The sequence below is a fragment of the Mauremys reevesii genome, linkage group 5 (assembly GCF_016161935.1).
Source record: "Mauremys reevesii isolate NIE-2019 linkage group 5, ASM1616193v1, whole genome shotgun sequence".
Taxonomy (NCBI): Eukaryota; Metazoa; Chordata; order Testudines; family Geoemydidae; genus Mauremys; species Mauremys reevesii.
The window spans coordinates 46,215,342-46,238,937 of NC_052627.1; the positions used below are offsets into that span (position 1 = coordinate 46,215,342).

Here is a 23,596-nt window from a genome sequence, read left to right on the forward strand (position 1 = left end):
AATTGCCTGCTCTACTCTATGCACTTGTGATTCAAACAAAAATCCATGTGCCCTCTCCACTGCTTCTCTCCCTTTCTTTGGGCTTAAAAATCAAATGCTGCAGTATAAAGCATGTAGTTTACCACAGCAGGGTGTCTTCCAGGCTACTTCACTAGCCCGTCTTAATTCTCCTCTTCAGAACACATATGTTTCTTCTTTTCTGGAGTACAAGCATAGCATCAAAAAGTAAACAGATGTTGCGCACACAGCTCCTGATACATAATCTATTTCTCCTAGTATCAGGGCAACCTTCTCCCAACTCTACCCCCTGGTTTCTTTTACCTCCTTGGTATATAAATCATTCAGATGAGGCTGCCTGATGAGCTCCAACTATCTTAATATCTCAGACTTACCCCTTTCTTGCCTGGTCCATAAATCCTAGCAACAGCACAAAAGGAAGCATTTTTGAGTCAGACTCTTCTCAGCTAGCCCAGCTCTGGGGTCCTCTCCAGACCCAGAAAGGTTGTATATCCTATCACAGATGAGAATAGACTTTTTACTAAAAAAATCAGTTCCAATGTGGAAGACAAAAGAAATGCTCAGGGAGATACATTTAAAATGCATTTCTCTACTAACAGACAGTGTTTCTGTAAGAAGTTTCCTTTCTTTTGTATAAAGATGTGCTTAAAGATGACAGGAGATCTATAAAACCATGTAATTTAGGCAAGAAAACATGTTTATCAAAACAATAAATACTAGCCAGTTACTATTGTTTTACATTCCCAGACTTTTGTATGTATTTTATTGTTTTGGTATCACTAAATGCTTTAAAACTATTATTGACTGAGCAATTTTATGATCATGAGCACTATAAAAATTTGCATTAGAAAATGAAATATTTTATTTCATAATTTCATGTTTTTGTACGTTTAAAAAACAACTGTGAGTTTTATACTTTTATCCATGACAAAACATGACCTCAGATATCTGCCATGACTAACAAGGGTAGGAAAAAATGAGTCAGCATTTATGAATAGGCCTGATCAAACAGGTGTCAGAGTTTAAAGCCAGAGGATCCACCAAATCATATAGGTGTATTGAATAGCATTTTTGAGGGCAGCAAAGCTGGGGCTTATGTGAATTCTGGTGGAAACAAGTCCAAAGGCAGTGACTTATCACCATGAGTTGCAACAAGTTGTGTCCTTGGGAAAATTAGCTGAAGTGCACAAGTCCACTCTACTCTGCTCTGATTAGGCTTCAACTGGAGTATTGTGTCCAGTTCTGGGCACAACATTTCAGGAAGGATGTGGACAAATTGGAGAGTCCAGAGAAGAGCAACAAAAATGATTAAAGGTCTAGAAAACCTGACCTATGCTGTGTCTCCAGGAAAGTGTGGAAACTAGCTCAAGGATTAGAATGCTGCTAGCCGTACACATCCTCAGACTGAAGTGTCTGAGGAGGTAAAAAAAAGAACTGAGCTACTACCCTGAGCCCAAGCCGTTCTCCGGAGCCCTCCCTCCCATGCGGGACTGGCACTGCCGCTCACACCTCCCTCCTCCCTGCACATTCCTCCGCACCCTGCTAGGGTTGCACCCCACTTTTTTTTGGCAAAACTGCATTTGTTCAGTTGGCAAGAGCAAATGGGACAAATGCCCAGTTTTGCCAAAAAAGTTGGGATGGACGGAACAGGGTTTAAAAAGGAGACTGTCCTGGCCAAAACGGGATGTATGGTCACCCTACACCCTGGCTACTTTGCCCATGTCAACCACATGATTGGGGAAGTAGGAGTTGAGTGGCATAGGAAGTAAGGGTATGTCTACACTACCCGCCAGATCAGCAGGCAGTGATCGATCCAGTGGGGGTTGATTTACGCATCTAGTCTAAATCAACCCCCGCGTGCTCTCCCATCCACTCCTGTACTCCACCGCCGCGAGAGGCGCAGGCAGAGTCGACGGGGGAGCGGCAGCAGTTGACTCACTGCAGTGAAGATACCGCGGTGAGTAGGTCTAAGTACGTCAACTTCAGCTACATTATTCACATAGCTGAAGTTGTGCAACTTAGATCAACTCCCGCTCTCCCCACCCCACCTTGTGTAGACCAGGCTTAACATAATGCACCAGAGAGTCCAGGGCTTTCAGAGTAACTCTAAAAACTCTAAAAAATGTATACCATAATCCTTTCAATTCAATCAGAAATCTTCATATAAAAATTCTTGCTGATCATGCTGACCGGCCTTATTTTGGTCAATATATTCAAAGACATTGCTGATGTGAAACTCACAAACACACCCAAGGTTAGAGCAAGGTCTAGTTTCTTATTTAGCTTTATTAATACCATTGAAAAAAGAACACAAGTTCTTTCTCTGTATTAATAGTGGAACAAACCTCTTGTGTAGCAAAGAACAGAATGTGGTAAATTTTATTACAGACATGTGGCTGCAGATTGCAAAGAGAGAGTGATTAAAACAACAAATAGAGCTGTACATACAAAGATATATAAAAAGATACACAGTTTTAATAATCAGCTTAAGATAGAAATTTTAGGCCTTTTCAGCTTTATCATCCACCACAGTTTATCCAAGCAGCCTGCTTTCAAAGACAGAGGTATAGATCTAAAATCTTTGTGCTGCCCCACCCCTAATTAACATACTTTTCTTGGGGGGGCAGGGGCGGGGCTTATTCAATAAGTACACTGACTGCCATTTTGAATTCTTTTTCTTTCAAACAGACAGCTATCTTCCTCTACAGGGTGCAGCCAGAAAGAGGTAAGGTTAGGCTACTATATTATACTGCCCTATCTCTTCTGTCCATTATTTCCCCCAGCCCCTTGCCAACCTGAACTCCAATTGTATTTTTAGATTTCTCCTTAGTTTCCATAATGCAATAAAATATAACAGTGGTTTACCTTAAACACCTGCCTGTTTTCCTCTAGATAATGTTGCCTTTATATTTGCATTACTCCATATAGTAAGGGGAACTAAGCTGGGGGGCCTATGTTTAGAAGAAGCTCTTGTTGAAAAGTAAACTTTTTATGCTTAATGTTTGTCAAACAATTTTTATTTATTTATTTATTTTTGTACCAACAACCATAAGTGCCTGGTTTTTCATAGGAAGGGATAATGATTTCCCTTTGAAAGCTTGAGAGTTCTTTATTTTAATGTTAATGGGCTTTATCTTTTATTATTGAGCTGTGTTTGGTTTGGAGCTATTAGCCAAGTGCCCTGAGCATAACTTTGGGCTGAACAGTACAAAAGAGCCCCATCTTTGTACAGGATAATCCTCTTTGTACAGATGTGAAAAGCAGAGTCTCAACTTCATTTTTATTCATGAGAATTTGGTTATGAGAACTGAGGCATTAATACTGCAGTGGGTTCAGGGTGGGTGGATTGTTGTGCCTGTGGAGATCTCCAGTGAAGTACCTGCTCCTCTCAGCCCAGTTGCAGGAAATGGGGCCTACATCTGTTTTTTCCCACTTCCAATCCTCAGTCTTATCATAGCAAAAGATGTTTTAGATATTCTCATAATTAAGAATATTTCCTGCAAGACTTAAAAATTACAAAGCTTAGAAGCATGAATGAAGAGTAATTGGTGAGATAAAGTGGTGATTATTGAAAAGTGTCATTTTATTACTTGTATTTTGGAAATATACTGAAATGTGGCTGGAGACACAATGTGTGATTTAACGGGGTAAGGACTGTAGAATTAGACCCCACACTTGAAGGACTTGGTGTAGTGGAGGCCAACTAGATCTTAAGTAGGATTTAAGTAGTGCATAGGCCTCATCTTGCATGTATATGATTTTCACAGAGAATGAGATGTACTCTGTAAGAGGTCTGACAATCAGGAACTCCTGACAGTGACAATTGGCTCCCTTTGTGGCCTTAGGTAAGTTACTCAGCCTTTTTGCCGCTGATGCTTATTTACCTACTTCATAGGGAGTTCTTAAAGTAAAGGTCAAATAGCTTTATAGATGAAAGTTTTGCATATGTCTTGGACTCTGGCCCACTGCATGGAGGTAAATGTTACCCTTCAAGCATTAAACATTGCATTAGGCTTATAAAATGGCCCTACATAAATATAACACAAGAAATATTTTTTAAAATTTACAGGAAAAATGCAAATGAAGAAATAAAATTACCATGTATAAATCTATTATTCATTTTCACTGTTCTTTATTTTCCCAAGTTTCTTGTTTCTAAAGGTTGTGCCCTGCCCTGCCATCCTTTCTGTTGTATTAATCATAACTATGCCACCTCCAGCAGCACATGTCTCTGACAGATTGTTTGTTTCCTAAAATTCAGTTCACACTGAAGAATGTTGAATCAGAGATTTCTCAGGAACTTTGATCCAATTTATCTAAAACCAAGCAAACAAACAAACGAGCCCCAACCAGGACTGTTGTGCTGACTGGAACTTCCTTAATTAAAACAAGGAAATCCAACCACCACCCACAACTTTCAGCTCTGCTTTGGTTGTGTTTGTAACCCAAATCTACTTTCAAAATACACCTCCTCTTCTTCCCCTAATAACTGAATCTTCATTTTATATGCCATACATCTGTACCGGACTAAGAACTAGATATTTTGTATCCATCCAGTATAGTTCCTATTGATCAGCAATTCAATACAATGTTTTTAATTCGTTTTTTTCAATCTGCTCATAAAATATATGTTTAAAAGAGCCAGCTTTCACCACCACCGAGACATAGAATATCCATATTAAGGAAGAAACATCAAGATGATGATGATCTTTCACTTGCAGGGAATAATTAATCACTTCTAATTAACTAAGATCTGATTTGAAAATGAAATCATAAACCCTAGTTACCCATGATAAACTAATGAGGCTATTGCTCTGATTGGATCATAATCAGACTATGGTTTCAGCTTCTTGAACCACCTTTGTGTCTGTAATCAGGATGATTGTTTACTTTCTGTATTGTAAACAGAGATGGGTAAAAAGGCTACAGGCTGGTTTTGGCTTTACCGATCTTTGTGGTTAAGGTTTTAGTTTAAGTAAAACCCAAACTATGAGAGCCTCATCAATGGGGGTTAGATAAATGTTTCTGGTTTTGGTCCATCTGAAATTGACTGCCCCATGTTTGAGATTTTCAAAAGTGTTCAGCACTGGCCTTACTCTGCTCCCATTAAAGTCAATGACAGTTTTATGGCTGATTTCAATCTGAGAAGGATTAGGCCAAGGCGAAGTGCTTTCAAAAATCCCATCCCATACAAATGGAATTTTTCCCCCCCTTCATCCAAGTCTTTGATTCACTCTCTCGGGAATTTCAGCACAAAGATTTTCCTTTTATTTATTTGTAACGCACCTAAATCATGTTGTGATGTCCTATAAGAAAGAAGCTATAGGAAAAGATTGTACTGTATGGTACCCTATTTGCTCAATTCAAGGCCTTCGCTACTTAGGAATCAGATTTTAAAAAGTCTATGCCCACGAATTGCTTGCATAAAATACCCATTGCACATATGCATGCTGGAAATGCACATGTACAAAGATATGTGTGTGTGCTTTTTAAAGTGCAATTCTTAATGTCCTGTTTATGTTTTCATTTATTTTATTTCTTGTGTAGTCTATAACTTTTAATTTCTCTCCTTCTAAATTAACTTTGTTCAGTTCTATCTAGATAAGATCCTTATTTGGCCCTCATTAAATTAGTATTTCAGCATATAATTAGTGTATTTATCTTCACAATACCCCTGTGAGATAGGGAGGTATTAGTCCTATTTTTACAGATAGGGAAACTAAGCAATTTGTTCAAGGTCATATTGGAGGTATGTGGTGGAACAGGAAACTGAACCCAGGTTTCCCATATCCCAGTTTAGGGCCCTAGCCACTGGACCCTGTTTCTGCTCTAGTTCTATAGTTCTTGTTCACTTATGAGCTATGTGTGCAGTCATTTTATTCCTTTCTATTTTTCAAACAGTTTTATAGGTAGTCAGCTGCTTTTGTTTGTTTTGGGTCCCAAAGGGTGAAATTTCAGTCCTGTCCTAATGCTAAATGCTGGTAAAATGAATGTGATAAGTACTTAAGACTTAATTGAAACTTTTAAAATTCAGGGCAGGGATATTTTTAAAATGCAGTTGATTACAAGGCCAAATAAATTGGCTCATTAGGCACTTCAGATGGAAAGGCCAATCTAATTCCAGGCCAGTGCTTCTGAAGGAATTAAATGATATTCATTTCCCCCCCTCCTCCCAAACCTCTTGTCAGCTCCTCTGCTTTAGTCATCTGACAGCTATAACTAAATCCCTCCCCCAGCAAGACTCCTTGGAATTAAACTCGCTTGTATTTTTCTATAGTATCTAACGTCAGGAAAATAAACAAACCAAAAAGTTGAATTTGTTTGTTTGCAATATTCCAGGTTTCTGCTTCTCTTTGAGGGGCAGAGGGAGACGTACAAGAAGTCTCTTATTTGAGTAATAGAGCTAAGAATAGTCTAATTGCAGAATGTACTCTATTGTCAGTTTGGCCCAAAAGCAGTGGCTTCTTTCAAAATCTAAAGTTATTAAAACAAAAAATGTCAAGTGCTCTGAGTTAATGGAAAAAGAATTGTCTATTTAAAACTGACTGTAAAACAGAATTATTGGATAATGGATAATCCTACAGAAAGATATGTGGATTAATTTTCTTTTGAGACTTAAATACTTGCCTGCCTTTGAGAATTATGCAATCCTCCCTGTGGCTTCACTGATTAAAACCTCTCTGAACTGACCCCCTGCCTCACCCTAAATAACAAAGGGGTGGTGTTGTGACTGATAGGGCAATTCCTGCATTATCCTTGAAATACCATACTATCTCAAGTTTATGTATTATTGTGGGATGGGATTGTATGGTAACCTCTCCATGGAGGAAATGCAATGTGACGCCTGGGAGTTCAAAGGACTGTATTGAAAATGTGCTAGAAAATAATGGGACTTCTGTGACAATAAGTGTTAAGTGGATTTCCTAGGGAATATTTAGGGAGAAGTTAATGAAAATTCTCTGTCTCCAGTTATGTAAAAACCCAGCCTTATGATGTTAGATCCCTGAGGAGTGGGTCATTGTCTGCTTATTACCTGTTCCCAGAGACTGGTGATCAAAGGCATGAGCACTATAATGAAATGGCTGAACTGCCCAAGCTGAGTTCAGGTTCTGGTTCTGAATCTGAGACAGTTATGAACTTGTAACTACAAGTGAAACTCATTTGTGGGTTTTGAAGGACTGATACCTACCAGAGCCCAAGGCTGGAGCTAGGGTTGACCTCTGGTCAGCTTTTTAGTATATGTGCAGGTTCTTTTATTGTTTAATCTGGTTTTTTCCTGTAATGCTTTCACTTTAAGAGTAAATGTGCTTGCTTAAAAAGGGCTGTGTGGTAACTTAGAACTGCTGGCAAAGACACTATTCATAATCTATGTAGAGAAAGTAAATTGTTGAAGCTGCCTTTTAGGCAACCTGGCTTGCTGGGGATATCACAAAAATGCAGGGAACTGTGCAGCCTTAAAGAACCCCCAGGGAAAAAGAGAGACATGGGTCTCTGCCCAAGAGAGGTGATGGCTGGAAGCTGGAAACCTTTAACCAGGTTCCCTCTGACTATGTGCCTTTCTCAGTGGAATTGGTAGTCAGTCCTTTTACTTTTCCTCTGAGTTTCTTTGGACCACTTCTGTGGACTTTTACCGTGTGATCTCATCTCTCATGCTCCTTAAGGACACAATAAACTCTCTCTACTTCTCTTATGACTATTTACTCTGCACTTTTCCAGTTCCTGTTAGGTCCAACTCTTCCAGGGCCAATTTATCTGAGCAGTCCAAACAATTAATTCTGTAAACAATGGGTGTAGCTAGACCAGAGCTAATAATAGGACCAACAAGGATAAGTAGTTTTGTATTGTGTGTTGTGTTCTTCCAACCTGGAAACAAACTAGTAGCAGCTATATCAAGGAGATAAATGGTCCTAGTAGACAAATTTGTTTGTTATAATTCTGTATTTAATGCCCAGATACTTAAGTGATGTATGGAGAGACAATTTCCAGTCTTGCAAACACCACCATGCAAGCATATGCTGGAAAATATTTAATATCTTCACATTGCAACAGCCAAGTATAACAATTGGAGAGAATTACAGCAGTCTTGAATGCTCTCTGTGCTAGGGGCCAGATTTTCAGATAAGGTGCATCTAATGTGCACCCAAAATGCTCAGCTTTTTTGAAAATCTGGCCACTTATTTTAGCACCTAAATGGGAGCTGAGATTCTAAAAATCTGGGCCCAGATAAACAGTCCTCTAGTGGACTAGGTGTGATGCACCCCGTAATGCTTTACAGAAATATTCCTATGAATTTACATTGTCATATGACATAACTGGAATATGTTTATGCTACATATGCCATGTAACCTATCTTTGCAAAGGTTATGTTCTACTGAATGTATTTATCCTATTTGTATGCATGTATCATTTTTATATCAGAAGTTATGAGCGTTAGCTCTATGCTTGTATTTAAAGTGTTTGCTGTAGAAAGCATCTAAGGCAGATTTGGTCAACATAGTGTGAAGGATTTATTCAAGTAATTGGGAGTACTTGGCTAACAATTGACCTTGATAGACGCCAATCTACATCTGAGCTTTCCTGGGAATGTTTGGGCTAACATGTGGGCAGTGGTGTCTGTAGAGAACTGAGTCATGCATGGACATGTGACTTGCCCGTGCAACTCCAAGACTCCCTCTTGTAGCTGTGATTCTACTCGGGGAGAGAGGGTTTTCCATCCACAAGAAAGAGACTACATAAGCCCCTGGAAACCCCTCCATTTGGTCTTCAGCTAGCTCAAGAGATAGCCTCTCCACCCCAAAGAGATGCCTGAAAGAAACTGGAACAAATGACAGTAACTACAGGGGTGTGAGTGATTGCCGGACCCAGACTAGGAGGAAGTCTAGTCTGTAAAAGAAGCTTATTGGAACATCTCTGAGGGTGAGATTTCCCTGCATTTAGTTTCTTACTGTATTAGGCTTAGATTTGCTTGTTGTGTTTTATTTTGCTTGGTAATTGACTTTGTTCTGTCCATCACTACTTTAAACCACTTAAATCCTACTTTTTATATTTAATAAAAATCACTTTTTACTTATTAATTAACCCAGAGCAAGTATTAATTCCTGGAGGAGCAAACAGCTGTGCATCTCGCTCTATCAGTGTTATAGAGGGCAAACAGCAAAAGGTTACATCCTGTTACTACAATAAGGAAGTAACAAAGATATGTAAATTTTACAAATTGGTTCAGCCCAGAAATACTCATAAGCCATTTAAAGACATGTATTAAATGGAAATGTTTCCCATTTAAGTACTTTTAAACTATCATTAGGAAGGACATTTATTTTTGATCTGCAAAAGGGTTGTTGTCTGTTTGAAACAAATTGAAGTCAAAATCTGTTCCGTTAATGGATACTGCAAAGAGGAAAAAGTTGCATTGTTTTGTTGTCAGATGAAACTGATTTACTATGTTATGTTTCGCTCTCCAAAGCCCTTCAAATGCACATCAGTAAAGAATACAGAGAAGCAGAAATAAACAAAGGAGTAAAAGTGTCAGCCCCTGGAAAATGTTCCCTAAATTTTGACTGAATCAGAAGATCCTCTGTCTATGTAGGGCTTACTCTTATGTGCATAAGTCCAGAATTTGGCCATAGAGGCCCTAATCCAATTCCCATTGAATTCAGTGGGAGTCTTTCCAGGATTTTGCCAGAAGCTGGAAATGGACAACAGAGGATCACTTGATGATTACCTGTTCTGTTCATTCCTTCTGAAGCACCTGGCATTTGGCACTTTCAGAAGACAGGATACGGGGCTAGATGGACCTTTGATCTGACCCAGTATGGGTGCTCTTATGACTTCAATGGGCATTGGATCCGGGACAGAAAAAGGTAAATAGGCCTTTTGTCTTTTAGTACTTTGAAGATGGGTTGAGGACAGAGTCAGAAAATATACTGTATTCACCGGTGCTCTAGAATTCTTCCCTTTTGCCCATACATGGAGAATATAATCATACAATCTTGAATACTTGGGGAAGCAGGAAAGAGAGTTTGCTCTTGAACATTCATGTAATTAAAATTAATGTAATTATGTTCTGGAAGCTGTTTAATGTTAGACTATCTCCTGGAAATGGTAGCAAATATCCACATTGCTGCTGTTGAAATTATTCAAAGTTATAACAGCAGTGTATCATGAAAGGGTCAATTTAGCTGAACTAAACCACAAAAATCCTCGATTCAGACAAATTGAGAAATTGTCAAAAGTATTTGTTTAGAAGGTTAATAGGCATGAAAACAGACTAAAATGGGGGCGGGGGGTAGTGCAAGCTTACCTATGGAGTCCCCACCTATTAATGGCTTCCTCCTGTTCCCAATGAATTAGTGCCAAAATTTCCCCTGGTTTCAGATCAGACTCTGACTAAGAAACCACTATGTTAACTTGAGTTCTTTAACTATTGCTGATGATTCTTAGCTGCTTGAGGAAGTGGCCTTGTGGCCTAGTTATCTGAGAAAATCATGGAAAATTAAGTCTTTTGATTTCCAGTATGGTCCAAACTGAGGATTTTGAACCTTTCACCAGCCAACAGATCTCTTTGTTAATCTCTCTGATAAACTGGCTTCCAAATGGTATCTCACACTGAAAGTGAGATGCTGTATCAGATAATAGCTTTCCTGAGAGCATTGTTTTTAAATAAAACCTCACCAAATAAATATAAAGGCCCACTTCATTGGAGTTTAGCATTTAATTACTGTGTCTGTAAAGATCTTTCATAATCTAAGTAATATAAATCTTAAAGATATCACCATGAAAAAAAGTATATGCTGTTTTCACCAGGAGTGACATATTAATTGCCTGAAGACATTCTGCTGGTCTAATGAGTAAAATAACCTAATAACTAATTGAAACATCATTGAAATACAAAGTCATTAGGCAAGTAGTATCATATCTAAGTAAATTAACTCAATTTTCTATCCTGAATTATCTAGCTGTTGTGCTTTGATCACAGCTGAATTGGATCATTAACTAATTAAAAGTGAAGCCAATTAAAATTGCAAAGTCTTATGTAAAGATACTGTATTTCTCATTCACAAAGACATTTTAATAAGAAGTCTTGAAAGTTTTCCTCTGAAAGTGCTTAGGAACTTTCTATACTATTCTATACTTGCTATATTAGATCACAACAGGGGTCCATCAGTATCAGTTTCCTGTCACTAACAGTAGTTGGCACCAGATGGTTCAGGGAAAAGAGTAAGAAGACCTACAGTAGGTTGATATAGAGTAATCTTCCTCCAGGGAAGTGTCCTCCCAGCCCCCTGAGCACAGAAGTACTTTGGTACCTCTTTACTATTATATATCAAGGTTTAGCCTACTCATGGTCATTGTCCTGGACTCACTGAAAGAAAGACAAGACGCAAGGGATGTGGTTTAATTAGGCTTCAACTTTATTAACTCATCTGGGAGCTGCCCAGCAATAATTCATACAGTGCAGGCCATCATTTCTTCCTTAATCATATCCACCCGGTGAATGGCTGCCATCAAACCCAATACCCCCACTCCTTGTCCCAACCTGTTGCTGGGACCCCATTGTGCTCCCATATGAGGGTTAAGGGACTGGGGAAAGTGGGTTGTCTCACTTTAGGGGATGCCTTTCCCCTGAATCCTTGTCCAACTCTGTTTTTTCAAAGAATCAGACCCTCTATAAAATGAGAACTGCTACTGGACACGTGTTACAGAGAGGTACCAACAATTAGCTTGGCTCAGGGTGGAGGGACGGGTTTTTACACAGTCCATTGCGTGCATAGGTTTACCTGAACATCACCAGTCTGCCTTCCAGCTCAAGTGAGGCCACCCTCCTTTCCCAACACCAGAGAAAAGGTGGAACCTTTAAAGGAGACACTACATTTTTTCCCAGTGGTTCAGACAAAGCCCCCCAGCTTTGAGATTCTAGAAGGTGGATTGGGTGTTTTTCTAAAATATATTTTATAGGAATTAATTTGAGGAAGTTCTGTGGTCAGTGCTATGCAGGAGGTCACATTAGATGATCACAACCATTCATTCTGGCCTTGGAATCTATGAATATATTAATTGGGTTGCATTAGGATTGGTCTCTAGTCCTTGTTATCAAATACCATATATTATTTACAAACAGCAACAAAAACCAAAAACAAATTGGCCATCATATGAACACAAATTTTAAACTAATCATTATTATGAAATTACTAAACATAAAAAATGAATGTAAAGCATACATATTACTAAATCAAGCTACTATGCAATCATACATCTGTAACCCTTCATTAATGACCAGTTGTTGCCTGCTGCTTTTTAGGGGGGAGGGGCGGAGGAAGGAAAGGTGGCACGCTGTTCCTATTGGATCAATGGACATCAATCACTGTTCATCTGTTAGTGAATATATTGATTCATTATTAGGACTTTAAAAGACACATTTTCTGCCTCCATTAAAAAACTATTGATGAAATAGATCCCAAGATTTTCCCAATTTCCTATTTACATTTCTGTGAGTTTTAAACACTGATTCCTGTGCCCTATTCATCTTTAAAATGGTTCATATCTATCTATCTATCTATCTATATAACCAACAGTTTACAATCAAGTTATTACAAGGTTTTGGATTATTACTATTACATTAGTGTTTTTGACATTTTCTTTTCATTTCACTAGATATTGTCCCATTTACTCTTGGATTTTGGCTTGGGTAAGGGGGCAGAAATGCTTGAAATCTTTTGAAGAAACAGAAAACTTGGTAATAACAAATCATACTTTAAAATTTTTACAACTCAGGATTTGCCTTCATATTTTTTTGCATCTGAGTTATATTGCCCAGTGGAGTAGGTATTTTATATTTTGGACTTCACCTCAAGTAAATCAGTTGAGTCTAAGGGAAGTCAATATGTGCTGGTGAGGACATAAGCATATGTTTTGGGATAGTTCATATAATTGAATTTCTGGAAGAATTTAATCATAATAATTATTTAGTGTATGAGATTTATGTCTATTGCATACAGTGTCAGAACTTCATGGTGGTCACAAAATATTACTTGAATTCTTGTTAGCATGTTAGTGGACAGACCTATGTTATGACACAAGAAAGCTTGAAAACCACAGACTAAATATCGAACTAACAAACCCACAGTACATATCATAATAGAGAGGAAAGTTTTGAGTCTTGCTTGGAAGGGTACCTTGGAAATACTCTAAATGCTGAGATGAAGCCCATCCCAGAGTCACATGTTCTCTGTATAGAAGGCTCAGTTTCCTATCTTTTTCCAGTTTATAACAGGGGGAGTTTAGCAGGTTTAGTTCTGTCAAATGTATTATACATGTTTTTCCCCAAAAAAGGAATAAAGTGAGGTGGAGGAAATTGTAAACCTCCATATTGCACACTTAGCTAGTCCATAGAAAAATATGCTTGTATTACTGTTAATCAACTTTCTCTCCTCCCACTACCCTGTTAGTTTGAGACAAGAAGTAACAGGTGGTTGACACATACAAAGGCCCTAATCCCACAATCCTCATTGAAGTCAGCACAACTTGGGCAAAGATATGCTCATGCACGGCACATTGTGGGAATGGGCCCTAAAACTGTGAACTCATTTACTGTATGTTTGCACAGCACTTGGAACAGTGGGACTCCCATCTCAGTTGGGGCACTTTGTTGCTACTGTAATATAAATAATAAATGTGACCCAGGATTATGTGATTCAAACCCAAAAGCTAATGGCAAAGAATCATGGATCCAAAACCATTGCAAATATTGTCTCACTAAACTGAGACTGAACAAATATACTAATTCAGCACTAATATCTGGTACTTATATAGGACTTTACCTGTTCAAAGACCTGTACAAACATTAATTAATTAAACTGAAAGCTATTAAGAACTAAAACAAATAAAAGACAGAAAATAGAGTTATTCTTTGAGAATTAAATCCCCAATACTTAACGAGTTATGGGCCAGTTCACACCTTCTTTGGTAAAACACACTGAAATGACCCAGAGAAAGGAAATTTATGTAATAACGTTCTTGTGCCATTCTACCCCAATCCTTCCTTCAGAGAGTTTGTTCTTCCTTGGAATAAGTAGTAGTGTCCGTCCCTTAAACTGTACAATCTTCAGGGATGTAGGTGTATCATGGGGGTCTGCAGAAGACTGTGGTTATTTGAATGAAGGTCTTTTGCTTCTGTGCCTGTTATATCCATCAACATTCCCCTTGCTGCTTCTTGGCAGTATGGCTTTGGTACTAATCCAGATGGCAACCTCCAATGTGAGGGTGAAATATAGCCTCACTCTATTGCTTTTCTTGGTGAATCTGTATGGAATGGATGGGATGCTGTGTGCATCCCCTGCTCCCACCCAGTCCAGGGCCTTACAAAGTCTCCTCCCACCTTCTAGATGCTTTCTGTGGAAAATGCCTTCCCATACGACTGTGGGCGGGGGGTAATGGTGTGACAAACGTTGATAATTCGCCTTCTTCGTCTTCTTCTGTAGATGAGGATTGAGATCTACACACAGAGGAGAATAATCTGGCCCTCTAACATTAAAATCAACCCCAGTAGGAGTATGTTGTATACAACAAAGGAGTGAAGGCATATTATAGAAGCAGAAAATGAGGTCTCAAAGTAAAATTAAACTGGTATCCATAAAAAGTTATATTGTGCAAAGGCATATGTGCCACATAAATCCCACTTAAATTTTCAAAGTAAGGCTTAAGAGGGATTTAAATGGTGCATAAGATTTCTTCTGGAATTCCCACTTAGGTGTTAACTTGACTTAATTGGTAGCTCAGTAGCCTCAGGCACAATCTTGCTCCCATCACAGTCATAGTCTACATGCCATTTGGTTTACGTGGTGCAGGTTCAGACTCTGTCTCCATGAAGTGGAGAAATGAATACCAGCCAAAAACAAACAAAGAAAAAAAAAGTTGTGCAATTATTTCTCCATCAGATTTATTACTTCTTGATTTTCTGTGAACAATTTCATACCACATTAATTATTCCCTTTAAAAGAATGTCTAACATAATGACCTTTGTGGAAGAAACACACTCTTGCACACGAAGCTCTTATAATATAGTTAGGCAATTTAGTATTTAACAAATGTGAAAAGTAACCTACATTTATCAGGGAAAAAAAAAGTAATTTAATGAAAAAAGACTTTTGTATGGCCCGTAAAATTTCTCCAGTATAAAATGTTTTACAGAAACACACTAGAGTTAAGCTGGCACGTATTTCTTCCATAACTCCAAAATAATTTCCCAAGGCAGCAATTTATGTTGCGTGTTTAAAATGCAGCATGAATGATTATGAGGTGACAAAGACTAACGAGACTTCATTGTTACTCAATTGGGACTTAAGAGTGTGCATTATGTGAAAGACTATTTAAAGGAAATACTGTTCGAGAAAATTGGGGAAAAAATCAACGAAGGAAAGCTCATTAATTTTAAATCTGAATTAGCTATTAATTCACATGGTTCTGCTTTCAAAGCTGTAGGGACAAAATGCTGTTATCTTGTTAATAAAAGTGTTGGAATGATAAAATGTAAAGCTGAATTTGTTTTGGCAAGAAATAATTATTTGTACTTCCATTTACTGCTGAGAACCATGCTGTTTCCACAGCAGATAAAATTATTATAATTATATACAATTATTTTGTACCTGTCACTTTATTTCACAAATATTCTATAGTACTGAGGAAATATAAATATATTTTATGTGCACGTACAATCTCTGTGGAGATATTTCCATGTGCTGTTTTCCCTGGGATATATGTATTGTCATCTCATTAATCCACCATAAGAATTCAAAAGTTATTACCATTTTTAAAGTACTTAATTGACATGTTTGCCATATGTAATTTTTTAAAGCTGCACTCTTTTTAGTAACTCTCTTGCAAAGTTGGTGCTGAAATCTTTCTTTACAGATATGTTTTCTCTTCCACATAGAATACTGACTTGTTATTGTAGGGGTGTTCATAAATGCCGGGTTGTTGATACAGATTTTCGTACTGATTTGACAGTCTCTCTAAATAATAATAAACAATTCTCTCTCACACACATACTTCTCTCATGTGCACACATTTTCAGAAAAATAGTATTTGGTTTTTTTAGAGATTATATGCTTATTTTACCCACTAACCCTATGAATTCATAATCCTTAATTTGACATCATACAATTTTACTGTGGAAATGGTAACAAAGTGACAGTATTATAACTAGACCTACTAAGAAAACCTTTGATAGGACAATTTTCCATCATAACTAAAACACTTGGAAAAATGGTGTCAAGCTTGCCAAAATTTCATTTTGGAGAACAATCAGGAAAAAAAACCACACTGAACAATTCCAAGAATGCTGAAATGCCCCATTTTGACATTTGTGCAATAAAATGTTTCATTTCTTTTTGGTTTGTACTGACTTCATTTCCAAATGTTTTTATTTTGTATTTTAATTTCAATTTAAACTTTGTTTTTATTTCATATTATAATTTAATGTTTTGATCCAAAACTATATTTTTTTCAGCATTTTCTTTGGTGAAGAACTTTGTAATTTTGGGATTTTGTTCCAATTTGGAATGAAGCCAGATTTTGAAATGTCAAAATCTTTGACAAAATGGAGTTTTTGCCCCCTGCACAGCTTTAATTCTGACTTTAGGTGGGGGATATGTAGGAAAAGTTTTGAGAGAAAAGAAAGATCATTAATAAAGATTGAGGGAAAAGGAATAGGAGTAGAAGTCTAAGCAAAATATTTTTCAGAGCTTTCCATAAATGTAAGCAGCTCTTTAAGCATACTCAAAATCTGTTCCTGCAATTTGCAAGCACTTTCAGCATTTCACATTTGTCATCTAAAGCAATTTGAAACCTAAGAGCACTGAGAGGAAAAATATGCATTGCATGTGCTCAGCATACTGTATTGGCTAAATTTCTGGCTACTGCCTGGAAACAGAACTAATAGCTTCCCAGACATATACACACAAACATCCTGTAACAACAGTGCTAAGATGCCCACGTATCCTAGCTTACTCAGTCCTATGCACACACCCCTGGCACAGACTACTCCCACTAAGAGCAGAAAACATCTGTTCATGAAAGATGTGGAGGCTATTGACAGAAAAAGGAATGTGTAAATAAATGTGTAAACCACATCCCGAAACCACTCCATGGCTCTGTTGCAGAGGACCTGTGGAATAGTGTCTCAGTTGATTCTTAAAGAGGCCAGAACAGTTGTGGACAACATCACCCTTCTGCTTCTGGTCAGGAATCAGGTATCACTTTCACTTGTCAAAAGATATAACTTCCTTTATCCCTTATGAAGAAAACCACAGTAATGATCAGCTATATATTGCATTTATGCATGCAGCTGTGTGGTATAAGCCTATCATTTTACTATCAACCCTCAATAAAAATAGAGTGAACAAAATATTCCTAAGAAAAGTAAGTTAGCTTGCTGAAATTTGGCTCTACATGGCAAATAGGAGCATGCTTCCCAGCTCAGGAGGACTGACACACTAGCTCCACTCGAGCTAGTGTAAAAAAATGGTAGTATTGCCTTGGTAGCATGGGCAGTAGCTCGGGCTAGCTATGTATGAAGGGGATCTGGGTGGATTTGTACTCAGGTGGCTAGCCCAAGCTGCTGTCCATGCTAGTCCTGGCTACATTGCTATTTTTTTTGTTCATTAGCTTGAGCAGAGATAGCATATGTTTATCTATCTGAGCTGGGAAGCATGCTCACCCCCAGTGGCAGTAGAGATATACCCTTGGAGTTTGTGTAACATCTGTGAAAATGAAGCAGAATTCTGAAAGATGGGAATATCTCTAGGAAATACCATGCAAAATATTTTTCACTATCAGGATGTTTACGGGAAGGGATGGGGAGAGAAAAATCTATTTTTGCTTGAAAATTCACACTTTGTATGGTGGTGGTGGTGGAGGTAGTGAGAGGTGCCCTATGATCTACTGGATTAAGCATAGAGTTAGGAGCTGGAGATTCTGCATTGTTTCCAATTCTATCAACTATTGGTCATACTAGTATTTGAACTGTCATTGCACTGCATACACATTATTCAGTAGACTCTTTATCCCATTTCAACCATGGGGAAGCAGAGGCTTTGAGAAGTTGTGATGTGCTCAAAATCATACCAGCATTAGAACCCAATTCTCCTGACTCACCGTATTCTACCAAAGCCACTAGTTCGCAGTACATCCCAGGCAATGTAATTAACTGGCCTGGACAATTTGAGGCAAATGTTTCTGCACACATTAAGGCATTGAGAGACTCCAAAATCAGTGAGGCAATACAATCCCACTGCATGGAGAAGGGCAGGGCATGCAGAGACCATTCAGGGAAACTTCTGTGAACAGTCTCTTCCTTTCTTTCTGCAAGCCACAAGAGGGAAGATCATGGGAGCAGACCAGGGGCATGGCCAGTGAGTTGGCAAGTATGTGGGTGATCTGGCTAAACTCTGGAGGCTATGTATTGGGCTTTAAGGTTCATTAGTATTTGTAAAGGGCCTACATGAAAGGTCCATGTAATTCCAATGGGTTGATGGGAAAATTCCTTCCAACACAAGCATTACAAAGAAGTGAGGGAAAGAGAGTCAAAACAAGTGGTAATTGAACTTTTGAACTCGAGAAATGGCCTACCTGATGCATTGGTGGGTAGTACCATAGCCAGACACACAAAAGGTGATACACCCAACTAGTCTATGGTGATTGCTGTTTATAAATTTATCTGTTTAAATGCTTATGGCATTTAACCCTACATGTAGTCGATGCAAAAACTCTAAATGAAACAGAGGAGCTGGTTGCTGGCTATAGCCATTACACATAGTTCCAGCATGGTGGTTCTCTTTCAGGATAACTTCCAATAAAAAAAAATTGTCCATAATCATTGTATTTTATGTTTACAGCAATTATCCTCTTATTAAATGGGACAGTTTAAACTGTGCCGATGGCTGTTTTGGCCTTGTCTTTTATAAAAGGAGAATGTTAACTAGAGAGCAATCTGAACCACAACTCTAGATCCAAATGCTCCAAAATGTTATGGAAGGTTGACCTCAACTTCACAGTTCTCCCAAACTGTAAAATGAGCCAAGCTAATTCAGTAGATCTCAGCATTAACTCCTTGAGATTCAGAGAAGTTTGGAGCTGAACTTTATGGCTTGGGCTATAGCTAGTTTTAAACTGCATAACTTAACCTGTTAGGCCATGCCCATGCTTCTGTCTCTATCTGTCTTCCACACTGCCACCAACATCTGGCGAGCACTCTCTGACTCAGACTGATATGCCTTCACCCTCTCCAATGCAAAGTCCTTTATGGAAACACAATTCTTCAAAAATATCTTTAAATTGTATTCTGCCTCAACGCTCTTTATCTATTTATCCATGGTCCACTCAGTCAGTCTCTGGTCTGAGGTCCTTGTCCCACTCCCTTCTGACCATGGTGGAGTGTTGGGGTTAAGGCTAAACAGCTTACTGCCTCATGCTGTTGTATCTCCAGCAAGCCAGTCTGTCTAAAGTCCAGCACACCTTGTTTTGCTTTCTTTTCAAAGGCTAGACCAGTACATTGCCAGTAGTTAGAAATTACCACTTTCTAAGCAAGCACATTTATTCTTAAGGTAAAAGCATGGCAGAGAAAGCATTGAAAAATCCTATATGCTAAAAGCTTACCAGTGCTCACCCATCCGTGTTATAGGGCCCTAGTAGGGAAGTATTCTTCCAACCCTTCTGAAAGGGATGGGGCTCTCCTTGGATAGAAGTTCTTGTCTGTTTGCTGAATCAGAAAGAAAGTCCTGAGTCAGTTTAAATGTAGCCTTTTTATGCAAAAAGCCCCTGCCATTGCATACAATCTGTTGCCCATATTGATACATAAACTTAGTATCATATTGTCCCCAAAGATATTGCTTGGGATTGCAACATCTGTCTCACAATTTACACTAAAAATTGCATATTATACTGTAACTAAAAAGCCTTTTTCCTTAGGCAGAAGGTCCTATGGAATTATATATATTTTTTCATCTTTCAAATTTCATGTTTTTTCCATTAATCTATACTATTAATCTTTAACTGGTATGCCTGCAAGGGTTGGTGGGTGTAAATAGTTGGGTGTGGATGTGTCTGTGTACTTTTATTTTTTAAAGCTCATATGTAGGACAAGTAAAATTCTGAAACTGGTGCATTCCATTTCTTGAGTACTGTAGAAATTAAGCTAAATATTTTACTGAAAAAATGTGAAATTAACTAATATACTGACATTTTCGAGTTTCCTTTACAGAATTTTTGAGTGAAAATAGCCAAATGTCAATTATCTTACTGTTGATACTTTGCTTTTCATTATATGGTAAAACAGGTAGGGTTGGATTTTACCACTGAAGTAGATCATGCCTTTTGGTACTATTGCTGTTTTACCTATGGTATTCAATTTGTTTCTCTAAGAATATTAATTAGCAATATTGTAAAAGTCATAATATGAAAGGCTTTAGACACATTATTGTGTTAGAAACCTCATCTCTAGTGGATTCTAAATATCAATTCTATGTAACTGCAATCACAGTCATTGGGCATATTAGTAACACTTTACTCTAATCATTCTAGTAGCTCTGATTGTAATACACTCATTTGGGATTCATGTACAACTAACATTTATGTCCATAAAGTGTTTCAAAGTAATTTAGCATTTGTTCAGTTATGAATGCTGGATTGCTGTCTGTTGGTCCATCCATCATTTTCTGCTCCCTCACTGTTAGTTTTGTAAAATCATTTTCCTGCTTCGTTATGAATGAGAGCATTAAATTTGGTGCCAGATCCTCAGGTGGTGTAAATTTGTGTAGCTCCATGCTGAAGGTCTGAACCTTATTTTTTTTAATTGTATTTTAGGAAAACATAGACTACTTATTCCAGCAATAGCTTATGTGATCGAGTAATTTATTATTTGTGTATTTTTGAGTATGCAAATACAATGGTTTTGTTCATATGATTCATAAATACATAAAACTTGCTTTTTCTTTATGTCAATATGAATTTATTGCATAGTTTCTCTCAGGCTGTTATCTTGATAGTTATGAAAGCACACAATGGCTCTTGGAAACAGCTTTCAGAAGATTGGAGATTTATGTTTATGTAGTTCACATGCATAACTACTGTATATCAAAATCTATGTTCTACAAAAGGTGCTAGATTTTCAAGACTATTGGTACTGAAGAATGGATATCATTATTGCAACACTATTCATCACAAAGATAAAAGACAAACGGTTCAGTCCCATCCATGTAATTGAATTTATGTATTGGTGATCAGTGTAGTCAGCCCGTAAATAATGGATCCATGGTATCAGACTAATTATTCACAATCTCATTGTTTCTAAATACATAATGATTTCATATGTGGCATAAATATATTAAAGAAATAGAACTGTTGTGAATAGTTTTTTGCATCAAGTAGTTCATTTATCAGTTAAATTTGTGCTGTACAACTGGAAATGAGAAACAACAAAATGGAAGCATCAACAAATAACTGCTGTAGCCTGCATAAAATGAAACAGACACCAATGACACACACTGTTCAGGTACATATTGAGGTTCCCTACAGGGCTATGCCAATAAAATAATAATAAAGAATTGATAATGCTGTGAACAGGGGTGGCTCCAGGCATCAGCATGCCAAGCACGTGCTTGGGGCGGCAAGCCACTGGGGGCGCTCTGCCGGTCACCACGAGGGCAGCAGGCAGGCTGCCTTCAGCGTGCCTGCGGAGGGTCCACTGGTCCCACGGCTTCGGCGGATCAGCGGACCCTCTGCAGGCAAGCTGCCAAAGGCATATTGCCGCCCCAAAGCCTGCCGTGCTTGGGGCGGCAATATGCCTACAGCCGCCCCGACTGTGAAAAAGGTTTTAAATAGGCAAAGTTAGTTTGGATGTACTTTTGCACAAGGGCTCAGTCTTTGTATCCAGTAAACAGCTGAATCTCCTTTGTTGTTGTAGCCACGTTGGTCCCAGGATACTAGAGAGACAAGGTGCCTGAGGTAATAGATGTTACTGGACCAACTTCTGTTGGTGAGAGAGACAAGCTTTTGAGCTTACACAGAGCTCTTCTTCAGATGAAGTTTGCCCAATAAAAGAAATTACCTCACCCATCTTGTCTCTCACTTTTCCATTGACTTGAATGGAAGCAGAACTGTACCCTAGATATATAACTATTTTAATTTCATAAAGCAAAATGAACCAAAAACCCCAAACCCGTGTCTCTTTTCTGATAACAACAGCACAGTTCTATGCCCAGTCTAGATTCTGTGGCAAATTCCACAGATTTGTCAAAAATACAATATTTATTAAACAACATGCCCCTATGTCTAAATTCTCAAGGTACTGAGAAAGTCAATTGCAGTTTCTCGACATCTTGCAGGATTTGATCTGTATTCATATGTAATTTTCCAGTGGATACATAAATGTGTTGCTGTCATTTTTAAAAAAAGACTATTTGAGTTCATATAATCCTTTAACCAATTAAAGGGATCAAAAAGCCTCTATGAACCAGCTATGGACCTGAACCGTGAAATTAGGTTCTGGAGTATCCCAGATTTTGCAGAGCAGAGGGATGGCTCAGATTTAGCATCCCAGTTTAGGTCCATCTCTGAATAGAACCTTCTCTTCACAAATGTTAACTATCAACACCACAATGAAATTGAGGATGAAGTTGGTGATTATTTTTGAGAACTCTTGGACAAGAGGTGAGGTCCCAGAGGACAGGAGAAGGGAAAACATAGTACCTAATGTATTTATTTATTTATTTTATTTTATTTTTAAAGAGAGCCACTGGAATTATAGATCAGTCAACCTAACTTTGATACCTGGAAATATATTGTAATAAATTATTAAACACTCAATTTGTAAACATTGAGAGGATATTAGGGTTATGATGAATAGCCAACATGGATTTGTCAAGAACAAATCATGTCAAACCAACCTACTTTCCTTCTTGGACAGGATTACTGGACTAGTGTGTTATGTGTGTGTATAGGGAAATAGTAGACATGATGTATCTTGATTTTAATAAAGGTTTTGACACAGTCCCACATGACTTTCTCAAAAGCAAACTTGGGAAATGTGGTTTAGATGAAATTACTAGAAGGTGGGTGCACAACTGATTGAAAAAAACATACTTCAAAGATAGTTATCAGTGGTTAGCTTTTGAACTGGGAGGGCATACCTAGTGGGGTCCTGCAGGAATCTGTCCTGGGTCCAGTGCTATTCAATATTTTCATTAATTATTTTGATAATGGAGTGGAGAGCATATATATAAAATTTGCAGATGACACCAACCTGGGAGGGGTTTCAAGCACTTTCGAGGACAGGATTAGATTTCAGGATATCTATTCAACAAGATGCAGTTTAATAAAGACAAGTGCAAAGTACTATATGTAGGAGGAAAAAATCAAATGCAAAAATACTATATGGGGGTTAACTGGCTATGTAGTAGTACTACAGAGAAAGATTTAAAAGTTGTACTGGATCACAAATTGTATTTGAGTCAACAATGGGATGCAGCTGTAAAAAAGGCTAACATTTTTCTGGTGTATAGCAACAGAAATGTCCTAAGTAAGACAC

At 38.0% G+C, this 23,596-nt stretch overlaps 1 long non-coding RNA gene across 5 annotated transcripts in view; it reads left to right on the forward strand.

The window, feature by feature from the left end:
* The first annotated feature begins 2,707 nt into the window (after window positions 1-2,707).
* Window positions 2,708-23,596, forward strand: part of LOC120406455 — a 272,435-nt gene continuing 251,546 nt past the window's right edge. For 3 of the 5 annotated variants that reach the window (XR_005599277.1, XR_005599279.1, XR_005599281.1), the window contains exon 1: window positions 2,708-2,743. This is a non-coding gene — a long non-coding RNA (uncharacterized LOC120406455). Of the gene's footprint in view, window positions 2,744-3,791; window positions 3,864-23,596 lie in introns of those variants that run through there. The other 2 variants (XR_005599280.1, XR_005599278.1) reach the window with 2 other exon arrangements.